The 14,617-nt window shown below is 44.6% G+C and overlaps 1 protein-coding gene across 1 annotated transcript in view; it reads right to left on the minus strand.

Moving 5' to 3' along the window:
- Positions 1-1,159: 1,159 nt before the first annotated feature.
- Positions 1,160-14,617, minus strand: part of TBCCD1 (TBCC domain containing 1) — a 139,999-nt gene continuing 126,541 nt past the window's right edge. Inside the window, exon 7 of the mRNA XM_040432835.1 lies at positions 1,160-1,276. The gene's annotated coding sequence lies outside the window, so the exon portion shown is untranslated. The remainder of the gene's footprint in view (positions 1,277-14,617) is intronic.

A 14,617-nucleotide genomic window follows, 5' to 3' on the forward strand; every position in this document is an offset into this window, starting at 1 on the left:
GAAGCGAATAACAGTGCTGCAGTAATCAGTTTGGTTCACTACACAATGGGCAGAGCTGTGTAGTTTCCTGAAACAGCTGACAGACGATAGTGCAAGGTGTCTGCCTCCTGCTCATCAGATATTGATGGCCTATCTTGAGGACAGGCCATTAATAGTGAAATCCTGGACCATCTCTTTAGACTAAATTGTAATCCTAAGGCCCCTTTCACACGGGCGAGTTTTCCGCGCGGGTGCAATGCGTGAGGTGAACGCATTGCACCCACACTGAATCTGGACCCATTCATTTTGTAAGGGAATGTGCATCACTTGTGTGTTGTGTGAAAATCGCAGCATGCTCTAAATTGTGCGTTTTTTACGCAACACAGGCCCCATAGAAGTGAATGGAGCTGCGTGAAAATCGCAAGCAAGTGCGGATGCGGTGCGATTTTCATGCATAGTTGCTAGGAGACGATCGGGATGGGGACCCGATCTTTATTATTTTCCCTTATAACATGGTTATAAGGGAAAATAATAGCATTCTTAATACAGAATGCTAAGTAAATTAGGGATAGAGGGGGTTAAAAAACAAATAATAAAAAAATGAAATAAAACTCACCTCATCCACTTGTTCGCACTGCCCGTCACATCTTCTTTCTTCTTCTTCTTTGATGACCTGGGAGGAAAATGACCTTTGATGACGGCACTGCACTCATCACATGATCCATCACCATGGTGATGGATCATGTGATGGACCATGTGATGAGCACAGTGACATCATTAAAGGTCCTTTTCCTCCCAGGTCATCAAAGACTAAGAAAGGAGGAGCCGGGCAGTGCGAACAAGTGGGTGAGGCGAGTTTTATTATTTTTATTTTAACCCCTGCATCTCTAATATACTTAACATTCTGTATTAAGAATGCTATTATTTTCCTTATAACCATGTTAAAAGGGAAAATAATAAAATCCACAGAACAACTAACCCAAACCCGAACTTCTGTAAAGAAGTCCGGGTTCGGGTCTGTGTACCAAACATGCCAATTTTTCTCACGTGCGTGGAAAACGCATTAAAACGCTTTGCACTCGCGGGGAAAAATTGTGCATTTTCTGCAACGCACCCGCATCTTTTCCCGCACTTCACCTGCAATGCTCGTGTGAAAGAGGCCTAACAATTGTACTTGTTAAGTATGTTTGGAATACAAAATGTATGAAGAAAAAAAAAAGTTTTGATCCAGTGTTTAGTAGTCTGTCTTCCCTTGTCCATGCTTGTTGATGAAGACTTTACAAAACAGAGACTCCGCCTATGTTAGGAATAAAAAGACAGAAATATTCAGAGATATGATTGTTTGGATGCATACAGTATAATAGTAGAATAAGGCATTGTAACTCTTACTTCAGAATTTACTGTTTAGGCAACAACAATATCGGAAAAAAGCACCACTCAGGTGAAAAAATAAAATAAAATATAAAAAATATACGGTCATAAGCAAAACCTAAAATGGTTTTACTACTTAAAAGGGGTTGTCTCACTTCCCCAAATGCCATTTATCATGTAGGGAAAGTTAATACAAGGCACTTAACTAGTGTACTGAGACTGTCCATATTGCCTTCTTTCCTAGCTTGATTTATTTTTCCATCTCGTTATATAGACTGCTCGTTTCCGTGGTTACGACCACCCTGAAATCCAGCAGTGGTGGCCGCGCTTGCACACTGTAGGAAAAAGTGCTGCTGTGTGAACACTCCTTCGGTCCCATCCACCAGAGAGCGCAGTACTTTTTCCTATAGCATGCAAGTACAGCCACCGCTGCTGGATTTCAGGTTGGTCATAACCATGGACACTACAAATGTATAATGTGATTGAAAAATGAATCAAGCCAGCAAAGGAGACAATAAGGACACTCACAATACATTAGTAAGTGCCTTGTATTAACTTACTTCAGCAAATGCCATTTATCATGTAGAGAGAGACTACCCCATTTAACTAAGGAATTTTTATTTATTATTATAGCACTGTCTACAGCTGAAGCCATAACAGAGATAATAATGACATTACGATCCAGGGTTGTTGCGGGTATCAAAATATCGATACCCAATCAATACGATACCGGTATTTGACATTTATCGATACTAGGCTGCCCTACTGCACAGCTTAGCATCAGAGAACATGAGCGCGCTGCTGTCAGTGTGCTCATGTTCCCTCTGCAGCACAGGGGTGGAGTCACTCTTTCCCTCCCCCCCTGTGCCGCCGCTGCTGCCGATAAGAGGAGAGAGACGGAAGGAGGAGGAGGGGCGGGTGCACTGCACAACCAATGATAACTATCAGGATATGTAGAGTGGCGCCACTGCACTTACTATTATTCCTGGGTGCCGCTCTATTCACCCGCTGTGGCCCCCGGTATATTCTCCAGCTCTGTATGCTAATTGCTAGCATCGGAGGAATGGGGAGGAGACTGCCCTTTTTCTCAATGGGCGTTCCTTCTCCTTGGCTGTAGCACTGTCCAATCAAAGAGCAGAGCGTCACAGCTAGGGAGAAGGTAATTTTTATTTATTTTTTTCTCTGCGCTTTGATTGGACAGCGCTACAGCTAGGGAGAAGGAACGCCCATTGAGAAAAAGGGCAGTCTCCTCCTCATTGCTTTGATACTAGCAATTAGCATACAGAGCGGGAAAATATACCGGGGGCCACAGTGGGTGAACGGAGCAGCGCCCAGGAACAATAGTAAGTGCAGTGAGATCCCTGGGCGCCACTCTACATATCCTGATAGTTACGGCAGTTTACAATGTTTGGACCCATGAAAGGTCCTCTTTAACCTTTAATACAGGAGGCAGGTGCCGGCAGCAGAATTATATAGCCGGCACCCCGAAAAATAAAAAAAGTTATTGCCAGCGAGCCACCCAGCGTCTTGTTTTATACGCCTACTTGGGTGAAAATACGCCTAAAAAATACAGAGAGGAATATTTACAGGCCTCATTTACACAGCTGTCAGTTTTGCTTGACCAGTTTGTGTCCGTGTGCGCATCCATTTTGTGCATAAACATCAGTTTGTGATCCATTTTTCATCAGTTTTTAACGGCTGTTAAAATATCCAAATTTCTTTGGCTTTTTTTTTCTTTTTAAAACCCCATCCCCCTGCATGGCCCTTAGTATATATCAATGTCCCTTGGAGTGTCCCCAGTATAAATAATGTCCCTTTTAGTGCCCCTAGAATAAATAATAGTTCCCTTAGGCCTCTTTCACACGGGCGTTGCGGGAAAATGTGCGGGTGCGTTGCGGGAACACCCGCGATTTTTCCGCGCGAGTGCAAAACATTGTAATGCGTTTTGCACTCGCGTGAGAAAAATCGTGCGTGTTTGGTACCCGAACTTCGGCTTGGGATCGGTGTTCTGTAAATAGTATTATTTTCCCTTATAACATGGTTATAAGGGAAAATAATAGCATTCTGAATACAGAATGCATAGTAAAACAGCGCTGGAGGGGTAAAAAAATAAAATAAAATCATTTAACTCACCTTAATCCACTTGCTCGCGTAGCCGGCATCTCCGTCTGTCTTTTTTTTACTGTATAGGACCTGTGGTGAGCATTAACTATAGTTCAAGGACCTGGGATGACGTCACTCCGGTCATCACATGGTACGTCACATGATCTTTTACCATGGTGAATCACCATGGTAAAAGATCATGTGACGTACCATGTGATGACCGGAGTGACGTCATCCCAGGTCCTTGAACTATAGTTAATGCTCACCACAGGTCCTATACAGTAAAAAAAAGACAGACGGAGATGCCGGCTACGCGAGCAAGTGGATTAAGGTGAGTTAAATGATTTTTTATTTTTTTTTAACCCCTCCAGTGCTGTTTTACTATGCATTCTGTATTCAGTGCGGGTGCAATGCGTTCACCTCCAGCATCGCATCCGCGCGGAATATTCGCTCGTGTGAAAGGGGCCTTAGTGCTGCTAGTATAAATATTCCTGCTCTGTAGTGCCATCATTATATATATTGCTCCCTATAATGCCCCCAGTATATAAAATGCCACCACAGTGCACACAGTATTATAAAAAGCCCCATGTACATAATGGTCCCAGCTTCCTGGTAACCTAGATCAGCCTTCCCCAAGCAGGGCTGGCTGGCACACTAACTAACTTTCTTCTCTCCCCATGAGGCAGGACATGGGCGAGCCCACTCTGCTCAGAGAGGGGGGGGGACTAAACTGGAATAAACTATTCCAGTCTAGAAATGCTAAACTGACACTAGGTCCCTGGTAAACACATTGCTGACACCTGCTGGTGAACATGGACCTAGATAACTAAAGAAAACCAATTTAGTCTGATCACTGGTGGGAATGTTTGTACTGAGAAAAAAAAATGTATAGTTCATACATGGAAATTGCATAGACAAAGTGCAGTATTAGGCTAGTTTCAGACTAGCGTTCGGGGCTCCGCTTGTGAGCTCCGTTTGAAGGGTCTCACAAGGGACCCGAACGCATCAGTACTGCCCCAATGCATTCTGAGTGGATGCGGATCCGCTCAGAATGTATCAGTCTGGCAGCGTTCAGCCTCCGCTCAGCGTTCAGGTGTCTGCCTGGCCGCGCGGAGGCAAACGGATCCGTCCAGACTTACAATGTACGTCAATGGGGACGGATCCGTTTGAAGTTGACACAATATGGCTCAATTTTCAAACTGATCCGTCCCCCATTGACTTTCAATGTAAAGTCTGGACGGATCCGTCTGAACTACAGTCGTGGCCAAAAGTTTTGAGAATGACACAAATATTAGTTTTCACAAAGTTTGCTGCTAAACTGCTTTTAGATCTTTGTTTCAGTTGTTTCTGTGATGTAGTGAAATATAATTACATGCACTTCATACGTTTCAAAGGCTTTTATCGACAATTACATGACATTTATGCAAAGAGTCAGTATTTGCAGTGTTGGCCCTTCTTTTTCAGGACCTCTGCAATTCGACTGGGCATGCTCTCAATCAACTTCTGGGCCAATTCCTGACTGATAGCAACCCATTCTTTCATAATCACTTCTTGGAGTTTGTCAGAATTAGTGGGTTTTTGTTTGTCCACCCGCCTCTTGAGGATTGACCACAAGTTCTCAATGGGATTAAGATCTGGGGAGTTTCCAGGCCATGGACCTAAAATGTCAACGTTTTGGTCCCCGAGCCACTTAGTTATCACTTTTGCCTTATGGCACGGTGCTCCATCGTGCTGGAAAATGCATTGTTCTTCACCAAACTGTTGTTGGATTGTTGGAAGAAGTTGCTGTTGGAGGGTGTTTTGGTACCATTCTTTATTCATGGCTGTGTTTTTGGGCAAAATTGTGAGTGAGCCCACTCCCTTGGATGAGAAGCAACCCCACACATGAATGGTCTCAGGATGCTTTACTGTTGGCATGACACAGGACTGATGGTAGCACTCACCTTTTCTTCTCCGGACAAGCCTTTTTCCAGATGCCCCAAACAATCGGAAAGTGGCTTCATCGGAGAATATGACTTTTCCCCAGTCCTCAGCAGTCCATTCACCATACTTTCTGCAGAAGATCAATCTGTCCCTGATGTTTTTTTTGGAGAGAAGTGGCTTCTTTGCTGCCCTTCTTGACACCAGGCCATCTTCCAAAAGTCTTCGCCTCACTGTGCGTGCAGATGCGCTCACACCTGCCTGCTGCCATTCCTGAGCAAGCTCTGCACTGGTGGCACTCCGATCCCGCAGCTGAATCCTCTTTAGGAGACGATCCTGGCACTTGCTGGGCTTTCTTGGACGCCCTGAAGCCTTCTTAACAAGAATTGAACCTGTTTCCTTGAAGTTCTTGATGATCCTATAAATTGTTGATTGAGGTGCAATCTTAGTAGCCACAATATCCTTGCCTGTGAAGCCATTTTCATGCAACGCAATGATGGCTGCACGTGTTTCTTTGCAGGTCACCATGGTTAACAATGGAAGAACAATGATTTCGAGCATCACCCTCCTTTTAACATGTCAAGTCTGCCATTTTAACCCAATCAGCCTGACATAATGATCTCCAGCCTTGTGCTCGTCAACATTCTCACCTGAGTTAACAAGATGATTACTGAAATTATCTCAGCAGGTCCTTTAATGACAGCAATGAAATGCAGTGGAAAGGTTTTTTTGGGATTAAGTTAATTTTCATGGCAAAGAAGGACTATGCAATTCATCTGATCACTCTTCATAACATTCTGGAGTATATGCAAATTGCTATTATAAAAACTTAAGCAGCAACTTTTCCAATTTCCAATATTTATGTAATTCTCAAAACTTTTGGCCACGACTGTACTTTCACACTTAGAATTTTTTCTAAACTATAATGCAGACTGATCCGTTCTGAACGGATCCAAACGTCTGCATTATAGGAGAGGATTCGTCTGTGCAGACACCAGACGGATCCTCTCTGAACGCTAGTGTGAAAGTAGCCTTAAAGTGATGTAGAATTCCGGACACTCTCCATAGCCTTTCTTTTGGGGACTCCACTGTTACCGCCCGCTCATGTCCTAGAAAGTTATAATGGTGGCGTTGTAGTGGATGCATGGAATAGCCTTCCTGCAGAAGTGGTAGCTGCAAATACAGTGAAGGGGTTTAAGCATGCATGGGATAGGCATAAGGCCATCCTTCATATAAGATAGGGCCGGGGGCTATCCATAGTATTCAGTATATTGGGCAGACTAGATGGGCCAAATGGTTCTTATCTGCCGACACATTCTATGTTTCTATGTTTCTATTGACCAAGATTGTTTTCTTTTCTTCTTACTGTTCTTGACTTATTGGTCTTGCTCAGGTTACCCCCCCCCCCCCTCTCGGGAAGTGACTGGTTCAGTCCCCAGACAGCAGGATTCAGTAAGTCCGTCCTGCTGGCGGTTGGCCCAGCGGGATCGGACCCTTTTCAGACTTTATCCGTGAAGTGAACAGACTAACAGAGTTATTGGTTTGTCTTTGTGAAATCTTGTGGTCTACGTCTTTTCCTATCCCTTATCGTTTTATACCCTTTTTTTCTCCTCTCCTCCCCCTCAATGTCTTTCTCTCGTTTCGTCCTGTTTCCTCTTCTCTTACCCCACAGAGAGTAACCTGGAAGAAGCCTCCCCCCCTCCCCCGGAGTGATCACCCCCCTGCTCTACTGATACTACCATCGCAACTGGTAAGACACCTTGTTACTCTACTTTACCCTAATAGTTAGGTGTGTCACCTTGAATATTAAGGGGCTGGGCTCCAATGCCAAAAGGCGCTTGGTGCTCCGGGAGCTCCGAAACCTAAGGGTAGACGTGACATTTCTCCAAGAGACCCACTTCGACCAGACAGGATCTTTTAGTTTTGCCAAGCACCACTACCCCCATGCTTTCCTAGCTAATCACAGTCGTCGAAAGGCAGGTGTTGCTATATTGCTGTCGGCCTCTTACTCCATCTCAGTATCCTCCTCTCACATAGACCCTGCGGGCCGCTATATCATTTTAGAAGGGATTTACCAAGGTCACCCAATGGTGCTCTGTAATGTGTATGCTCCCAGCTTCCGTTTCTGCGTCGAGTACTATATAAACTTCAAGATCTGCCTCCAGCGGCATGGATCATGGGTGGAGATTTTAATATGCTTTTCTCCGAGAATGCTGATCAATTGTCCCTCCTCTCTACCTCCCCACCCTCAACCCAGTGTCGCCAGGCTAGGAATTTTCACAGCACGATTCAGCGTTTTGCCCTTTACGACCTCTGGATAGTGGATAACCCCTTGAGTCGAATGTTCGCCTTCTATCCCCCCGCTGCCCAATAAATTACACACCCGGATAGTTTTTTTTTATTTGGCAACGCTCTGACCTTAAAGATGATGTGTGATGTTTCCATGGGACTTATCTCCTGGTCAGATCACGCACCCGTCACCCTCACCATTTCCTCCCAGCCTGTAAGACAGCGCACCTGTCACTGGTGCCTAAATGACTCCCTACTGAAATCTCCATCCACCCGTGCGGACATTGAGGGGTACATACGAACGTTCTTCAGCGAAAACACCGGCTTGGTCTCGTCCCAGGCCGTGCTTTGGGAAGCCCATAAGGCAGTAGTTAGAGGCCAGTGTATTGCACTGGCCTCGCAACTTAAAAAACAGAGAACACTTCGGGTTTGGGAGGTCACGGCTCAAATTAACTCGCTACAATCCCGATTGAGCCTTAAGCCAAGCCTCTCTCTCCTCAGGGAGTTAGTGGAGGCCCGTGCAAAACTGAAGGATGCCTCCATACATAATGTGGAACGCATGCTGCTCTACTCCAAGCCCACACCATTTTGGCCCGTCAGCTACGGGACTCTGCCTCCAAACATACATGAAAGACACAACTGGCTGCCCCCAATACCAGCCCGAAGCAATAGCCTGATGCTTTCGTGATTATTACTCTAAATTATATAACCTCGCCAGCAAACACCCGCACACTCCACCGCTACCCCACATACAGGATTACTTATCCTCTTGTATATTGCCCAGGCTCTCACCGGAGGCGGCTGCCTCCCTGAACAGCCCCATATCAGCTGAGGAACTAGAGGACGCGATTAAAACTCTCCCCCCAGGACCTGATGGTTTCACAGACTTGTACTACAAAACGTTTCAATCAGAACTCTCCCCTCGCCTCCTGGTCTTACTTAACTCGTTTTTACTAGGTTCCCCAATCCCGTCGTCCATGCTGTCATCCACAAAACAGGTAAAGATCCTCAGGATTGTGCCAACTATAGACCGATCGCCCTTCTTAACACAGATCTTAAAATCTTTACTCACATTCTCGCCGATCGCTTGAATGTGTGGCTCCCCACCCTGGTTCATAAAAATCAGGTGGGGTTTGCCCCTTACCGTAAAGGTGGAGATAACACTCGCTGTAGTTTTAAGTCTTGACGCAGAGAAGGCCTTCGACCGGCTCGACTGGTCCTTCTTATTCGAAACCCTTCGAACTTATGGTATCACAGGACCCTTTTTACAAGCCATTTTCAGCCTCTACTCTGCCCCCTCGGCAGTTATCAAGCTGCCTTTCTGCTCCTCCACTCCGTTTAATATTTCTAATGGAATGCGTCAGTGTTGCCCACTCTCACCACTTATCTTTGCACTATGTATAGAACCCCTGGCAGCACACATACGGCTGAACCCTGACATCCAGGGACTTAAAGTATGGGGCAAATAATTTAAGATTTCCCTTTTCCTCCTTACCCTGACCAATCCCCATATCACACTTCCTAACTTACAAAATGCCTTATCACAATACGGTGCCCTTTCAGGATATAAGGTTAATACTTCTAAGACAGAGGCCCTGCCTGTTTCTATACCCACCCGTGACCTAGCACTGCTACGAAGTAAATTCCCTTACCGTTGGTCGGATGCCGCGCTAAAGTACCTGGGGGTGTATATTACCCCTACGTACGCCTCCCTGTATTCCAGTAACTTCCCTCCCCTCTTTCGAGAGCTTAAGTCCCTCCTCGCTAAATGGAAACTCCTGTACATATCTCTGTTAGGCCGCATAGCAGCAGTCAAGAGGTCTCTCCTTCCAAAATTGCTCTACTACTTTGAGACCCTCCCAGTGCGGATCCCTATGTCAGAACTACGCCTTCTCCAACAAGCCATTTTTTGTTTTATATGGCAAGGTAAATGCTACTGCATCCCCCGCAAGGTCATGTTTGTGGCCAATCGGTCCCCAATATCATGCACTATTACTGGGCTTCTCATCTACGTGTCATCCCATTTTGGGCATTTGAACAGGCATACACGAAATGGGTAGAAGTTGAAAAGCTCTGGCTTGCTCAGATTCATCCAAACACACTACTATGGCAACAGACTCCAGACCTTGCTCGTTATTATAAAGTGAACCTTATTGAACAAACAAAAGAGTGGTGGGCGCCTTCCTCACAGCAGAGATGGCACGAGTTAGAATCCACTTATACTAAAAAGAGATCTCTCCCAGGCTTTCTTGCTGCCCACTCTTTAGAGATGCCTAAACTTTCACTCTCTCTTAACTATGCGTGCTGCAGCATGGACCTGGTGCCACTGTATAGAGAAAGGGAAGCTTTTCTCTCCTACGAGATCTGAGATCCCACTGGTTGCACTCACGTATGGCATTCCAGATCTCTCGTTAGATAAATGGGAGAGGGCAGGTATTTTGTGTCTGGAACAGTTGTACGATGGTTCTAACATAAAACCATTTGAGACATTACACCAAACTTACGGCATCCCTAACTCTTGTTTTTACAAATACCTCCAAGTTAGACATATGCTGCACAGGGCGAGACCTTCCCTTGGTCGGTTGTCTAGGAGTACCCCTTTCAGTAGGTATTTTATCAGTCGGGAGGGTCAAGGGAAAGGACTCTCGACTGCATACCAATCAATTGGCCCTATTTTAGAAACAAAGCTAAGCTTTATGGAAAAGTGGAAAGAAGAGTTGGGGCACTCTTGAACGGTTGAGGAATGGAGGGATGCTTTCCACTGGACAATAGTCAATGCCAAGTGTATTAACCACATAGAACAAAATAGGAAAATACAGCTTAGATGGTATTTAACTCCAGCCCGTATAGCCCACATGGATCGTAACTATAGCTCAAACTGCTGGAGGACTTGTGGAGAAAAGGGAAGTTTATTCCATATGTGGTGGTCATGCCCTATTATTCTTCTATTTTGGGAGAGGGTTGTTAACCTTCTCTCAACAATATCAAATTTCCTGATTCCCCTCAACCCTTTTCTTATAAGCTGCAAGGAAACTTATGGCGACCTCCTGAAAAATGCAGATTACACCTAAGCTAACTGATGTGATCTCTCTAGTAAATCAATATATGCAGCATGAATAAATTATATATATATATATATATATATATATATATATATATATATACAGGGAGTGCAGAATTATTAGGCAAGTTGTATTTTTGAGGATTAATTTTATTATTGAACAACAACCATGTTCTCAATGAACCCAAAAAACTCATTAATATCAAAGCTGAATATTTTTGGAAGTAGTTTTAGTTTTAGCTATTTTAGGGGGATATCTGTGTGTGCAGGTGACTATTACTGTGCATAATTATTAGGCAACTTAACAAAAAACAAATATATACCCATTTCAATTATTTATTTTTACCAGTGAAACCAATATAACATCTCAACATTCACAAATATACATTTCTGACATTCAAAAACAAAACAAAAACAAATCAGTGACCAATATAGCCACCTTTCTTTGCAAGGACACTCAAAAGCCTGCCATCCATGGATTCTGTCAGTGTTTTGATCTGTTCACCATCAACATTGCGTGCAGCAGCAACCACAGCCTCCCAGACACTGTTCAGAGAGGTGTACTATTTTCCCTCCTTGTAAATCTCACATTTGATGATGGACCACAGGTTCTCAATGGGGTTCAGATCAGGTGAACAAGGAGGCCATGTCATTAGATTTTCTTCTTTTATACCCTTTCTTGCCAGCCACGCTGTGGAGTACTTGGACGCGTGTGATGGAGCATTGTCCTGCATGAAAATCATGTTTTTCTTGAAGGATGCAGACTTCTTCCTGTACCACTGCTTGAAGAAGGTGTCTTCCAGAAACTGGCAGTAGGACTGGGAGTTGAGCTTGACTCCATCCTCAACCCGAAAAGGCCCCACAAGCTCATCTTTGATGATACCAGCCCAAACCAGTACTCCACCTCCACCTTGCTGGCGACTGAGTCGGACTGGAGCTCTCTGCCCTTTACCAATCCAGCCACGGGCCCATCCATCTGGCCCATCAAGACTCACTCTCATTTTATCAGTCCATAAAACCTTAGAAAAATCAGTCTTGAGATATTTCTTGGCCCAGTCTTGACGTTTCAGCTTGTGTGTCTTGTTCAGTGGTGGTCGTCTTTCAGCCTTTCTTACCTTGGCCATGTCTCTGAGTATTGCACACCTTGTGCTTTTGGGCACTCCAGTGATGTTGCAGCTCTGAAATATGGCCAAACTGGTGGCAAGTGGCATCTTGGCAGCTGCACGCTTGACTTTTCTCAGTTCATGGGCAGTTATTTTGCGCCTTGGTTTTTCCACACGCTTCTTGCGACCCTGTTGACTATTTTGAATGAAACGCTTGATTGTTCGATGATCACGCTTCAGAAGCTTTGCAATTTTAAGAGTGCTGCATCCCTCTGCAAGATATCTCACTATTTTTGACTTTTCTGAGCCTGTCAAGTGCTTCTTTTGACCAATTTTGCCAAAGGAAAGGAAGTTGCCTAATAATTATGCACACCTAATATAGGGTGTTGATGTCATTAGACCACACCCCTTCTCATTACAGAGATGCACATCACCTAATATGCTTAATTGGTAGTAGGCTTTCGAGCCTATACAGCTTGGAGTAAGACAACATGCATAAAGAGGATGATGTGGTCAAAATACTCATTTGCCTAATAATTCTGCACGCAGTGTATATAAAAACGGACAGCACTCCAAGTAAAAGATAGTTGTGTTTTATTCACCCATGTGGAAAAGAAATACACCAGCTACTTCTACTCCATCTCCCCTTTTTTTAGGGAACAATGTGGACCCTCAAAGAAAAGACGAGGTCGGACCAGGAGAGGGGGTCGCAAACACCACAGAACCAACCGTATCCAGGAACAACAAAACCAGAGCTCAGACAAACAAATTACAGATGAACAAGAGGAAGTGACCGTCATCAATTTGTCCAGTAAGATGCTCACTCCAGCTCAAGTGAATGTTCTTAATAGAGGACTTTCTTTTTGTCCCATGTCTTCCTCTAACTGGTTTGATCTAGATACAGATTTGTCTGCATTTTTTCGTAGAATTAAATTGAAAGTGTGGTTCAACACTAGGGCACAGATCGCGGCGCCTCAGGCTAGCGAGTTCTCCCTGAGACGCCTCAATCTGTCCATGAAGAGCCATTTTTCTCCCATTGTGAATGAGGCCTCTGTTGATGCATTTATCACTGCTGTTAAATCTGACATATCTGCATATAAGTTGAGATGTAGTAACTATGTTTTCAAACACCCTAATCTCTCTAAGTTGGAAATTGAGGCACTTGACCAATTAAGACAGGACCCTTCTCTGACTATCAAACCAGCGGATAAGGGCGGCGCGGTGGTCGTCATGGACACCAGCAAATACGTGAGTGAGATTCAACGTCAGTTGGATGACGGAGATGTTTACTCTGTCCTTCACAATGACCCCAAATTTGGGATAGCTAAACTTATCAGGGAATGTTTGGCGGATGCCATGCTGGCAGGCACTATCGATGATGACTTGTGCACTTTTCTCACTGTAGATCATCCGGTCACGCCGGTTCTGTATATACTTCCTAAAGTGCACAAGTCGCTTAAGGATCCGCCCGGACGCCCCATTGTATCCGGGTCGGACTCCATCTTTAGTTGCATCGTCATCTTCCTGGATAAGGTTTTACATGACTTTGCTACAGGGGCTGAGTCGTATATACAAGATACGACTGACTTCCTGTGCAAGTTGGATAAGATTGATTTTGCTGATGTCCATGAGGTCCGTTTGGCATCCTTTGATGTCACCTCTTTATATACCACGATTGATCATGATCTAGGTATAGGTGCCATTGAACGCATGCTGGGTTCCTCAACCTACTCCATGGCTGCTAGACAGTTCATCATTGATTTACTACAGATCATTTTAAGACATAATTATTTCCTGTTCCAGGACACGTTTTTTCAACAAAAAAGGGGCGTGGCAATGGGATCGAATGTAGCACCCACCTACGCAAACATCTTTATGAGGTGCTTTGAGGAAGATGTCGTCCATGTGTCACACCACCGCAGCCATTTGCTGCGGTGGTGGTGATACATCGACGACATCTTCCTCATATGGACGGGTAGTGTTGCCCAACTTGATGAGTTTCATCTGTTCCTCAACAGCGTAAACAAGGACCTCCAATTCACCTTGGTCCATTCTGATACTGCGTTACAGTTTTTAGATACCACAGTCATCTACAATCAGGGCAAGTTGCATACACAGCTATACACCAAGCCCACGGATAAAAACACTCTCCTTTGCTTTAATAGTGGTCATCCACGTAGCATGCTTAAGTATCTACCCTTTTCCCAATTCCTTAGGGTTAAACGCATAGTTTCTGAACCTGAACAGGTTGACCTGGCTTTGGATAACATGGCCAGGAAATTCCAAAAATGAGGGTATCCCACCCGACTTCTTGATTCCCACAAACACAAGGTTCGTAGCATAGATAGGACCAGTACTTTGGAGAGGGGGGGCGTCCGATAGATCTATTTCTCGGATTCCCTTTATCTCCAAGTACACGGAACAGAGTGAGGAAATCAACCGCATTATTAAGCGACATTGGGGGATCTTGGGTGGCTGTCACAGTGAGATCTTAGAATTTAGATCCCCTCCCCTTTTTTCTTACTGCAGGTCCAGAAACTTGCGTGATCAACTTGTCAGAGCAGATATTGGACCTAGGTCCAAGTCTGTTCAAACCTCTCTAACTGTACATGGCAAGGGTAGTTTCCCCTGTCTTTGTTGTATTGACTGCAAGTATATGGGCAAGGGCAGCACTTTTGTTCATCCTATGACTGGAGTTGCATATCCGATTCGATTTCACCTTACCTGTAATTCCAATTACGTCATCTATGTCTTGATTTGTCCGTGCAAATTATTATATGTGGGTGAAACG

This window comes from Bufo bufo, chromosome 5 (assembly GCF_905171765.1).
Source record: "Bufo bufo chromosome 5, aBufBuf1.1, whole genome shotgun sequence".
NCBI classification, from domain to species: domain Eukaryota; kingdom Metazoa; phylum Chordata; class Amphibia; order Anura; family Bufonidae; genus Bufo; species Bufo bufo.